At 53.2% G+C, this 2,652-nt stretch overlaps 1 protein-coding gene across 1 annotated transcript in view; it reads left to right on the top strand.

The window, feature by feature from the left end:
- The first annotated feature begins 2,615 nt into the window (after positions 1–2,615).
- VDAC1 (voltage-dependent anion channel 1) overlaps positions 2,616–2,652 on the top strand; it is a 25,963-nt gene continuing 25,926 nt past the window's right edge. The window contains exon 1 of the mRNA XM_012728034.1: positions 2,616–2,636. The gene's annotated coding sequence lies outside the window, so the exon portion shown is untranslated. The remainder of the gene's footprint in view (positions 2,637–2,652) is intronic.

The raw sequence follows: 2,652 nt of genomic DNA, 5'->3' as shown, positions 1-2,652 counted from the left end.
AGCTTCAGTGCGAGTTTGATCCCTGCCCCAGAGGTGATCCATGTAGCGCAGCAGACCTCTCCCTACCCGCCTGCTGCTCCCCTCAGCAGTGTACTTTGTCAATCTGACTGTTCTGCTCCCCACTCTATTTCTGGTGAATCTTCTTGCTGCCCCTGCACCTCTGGCTGTATCCCATTTCTGAATGCATAAATAAAAAAATTCTTAGAAAAAAAAAACATATTGAGCTATGGGGACATCTAACCCTGAAAAGAGAAGGGCAGGAAGTGTTTCTAAACAGGTTCTTAGGAAGGTGATTCACTGTTTTCTGTCTTGGTGAATATCTATAGTAGAAACCCTGTGACTGTAAGTTAGCTGTAAGTAAGAACTCCCCCCCTCCCCAATGAAACATCATAACACTTATAACACTTGTCATCCATCCCAATATCAAAAATAAAATTAAAATATCATCTTCCCTGGATGTTGTATATGGTGAAGGGAGGAGGGGACTGAGTTAGGATCTGGAAGGAAATTCCAAGCTGAACTAAGCAAAAGGAAGTATATCAGCTCAGACAGCTGGAAAGCACTAGATAGCCTGAGGCAGGGCTCTACCCCCAGGAGCTGGTCTCTGTTTCTCTTGTGGTTGGCTTCATTTTTAGGTTTAAATCTTGGATCAGTTGTCCCAAGTTCACCTTTCACTCCAGCACTAGCAAGTCTGACCAAGTTGTCTTGGTCTATTCCTGCAGCCAGGGGAGTACAGTGCTCAGAGAGAGGTGAGACTGAGTACCCAGAACAGCCTTGGAGGAGAGACCGTGTCACCTCCTTTAAAGCTTGTAGACCAAGCCAAGAAGGTCATTTTCCTCATTGCCTCTGAAAAACCTGTTAGTCCTGACCTGGGTTTCTTGGCTCAAAATTGCTCGAGGGGACTTGACTGACCTTTCCCAGTCCTGCAGGCTGTGGGCAGAGTGGAGGTGGGGCTGGGGGCTGGTATTTACGACTGAGTACTCGGTCTGTGTTCCATTTTAAACTCTACAGCTGAGGCTGAGAGGTTAGACCAGTTGCGCAGGGTCACACAGCCAGTATGAGACTCAAAGGGTGCTCAGGTAATGTACCTGAGGCAGCACTTAGGGGATCCAGAGCAGGAGGGCATGGAGAACACTTTCTAGGTTGAAGATCCTGAAAGGAAGGTGGAGGGAAGGGTGCACCTTAGACATGTGGCCCAAGACACACACTTGAGCTTCCCTGATCCAGGGTCCTGGCATCTGCTACTAACTCCCATAGAACCACCTGTCCCACCCTGCCTGAGGTTCTGTTCTCCCAAACTAGAGCTACTCAATGGCACTCTCTGGGTGTGACCTAGGTCATCTGATTGCAGGGTGTGGGTGGCCAGATTGGGGAATAAATCCCCATGGCTCAATTCTTGGGCAGGGGGAAGAGTTCTAGCCTCTGTCCTCCACTCTCTAGGGTGTAAAGTGCTGGGGGCACACATATTCAATGCACCCTGTTCACATCCTCACTCCCCCCTCCCTTCTTCTATATCTGCCTTTGCTGGAATATCAGTTGCCATTTTCCTATTTAAGCTACCGCCTCCTTTCAGCAGCCGGTCCTGATTGCCTCTAAACACCTGCAGTTTCAGTTTGTGCCCTAGCTGGTGGTGAGTGAGCTTTTGTTCCGATTCTGCAGTTCAGAACTTAGCCCACAGGGCCAAACCTCCTCTAGAGGACAACGTTTGTTGACTAAAGGCAAAGAAAGTGCATTATCTTCATTCATCCAGGAATTCATTACTTCTGCAAGTCCGTGGTGGGATGGTCTTCCTGTAGTCTCTCCCTACTGCAGGAGACCTGGGCTTAGAGATTTAGGCTTAGATAGAGACTTAGACTTAGTGCGAGGCAGCGAACACTCAAGCCACGCGCTGTAACCGGATCCTAGGGAGAGGCAGCACTGGCTGGGCGGTGAGGCAGGCGGTAGCCCGGCACTCCGTGAGTCCCCAGCCGGGGATGTTCTTGCGGAACACAATTTGCTTTTTTTATTTCTCAAAGATTCTGAAAGTGGCTACTACCAGCTCTACCACAGAGAAAAACTGTTAGAGCTAATTTGGAGTGCGAACTCAGCGCACCAGGAGGCTTTCCCGGCGCTTTGCGGGCTGAAGGGTCAGAGACGCCGGAAACATTGTGTCGGGTGTCGCGGAGCAACAGTTGTGGCTGTTATTCTGTATCCCAGCCCGCCTAGAACTGCCGCAGTTCCAAGCCCTATAAAACACCCCACGTGGGCTTTGCTGGACAAGACCGGAGCCATCTAGCCCACCCAGGATAGGCCTGGCCCAGCGCCACTCGCGATGACCTCCCGGGGGCCGGAGGGTGAAGTCTCCCAGCTCCCAGGCCAAGCAGGAGGCGCAGGAACCCCGCGTGGCCTCTATTAACGCCGGGGACCGCCGGGCCACAGCTCAGCTACCCGGAAAATTCCCTCTCCTCGATTGCTTCAGCGGGGCGGGAGGTCCCGGCGCAGGTAGGCGGGCGCGGAGGGCATCACGCGTGTCCCAGCGCACGCACACATCGCGCGCACGTCGGGCCCACGCCGCCCCGCCCCGGAGGCTCCCCCATGTGCCCGCACTCGCCTGGGGGGCAGCCGCGTCCGCAGCCGGCACGCAGCAGCGAAGAACGGTAGGCGCGCCTCACC

The sequence above is a fragment of the Condylura cristata genome, unplaced genomic scaffold, assembly GCF_000260355.1.
Source record: "Condylura cristata isolate star-nosed mole 26May11 unplaced genomic scaffold, ConCri1.0 scaffold00021, whole genome shotgun sequence".
Classification (NCBI taxonomy): Eukaryota; Metazoa; Chordata; class Mammalia; order Eulipotyphla; family Talpidae; genus Condylura; species Condylura cristata.
This window is presented reverse-complemented; position numbering and strand designations above follow the sequence as displayed.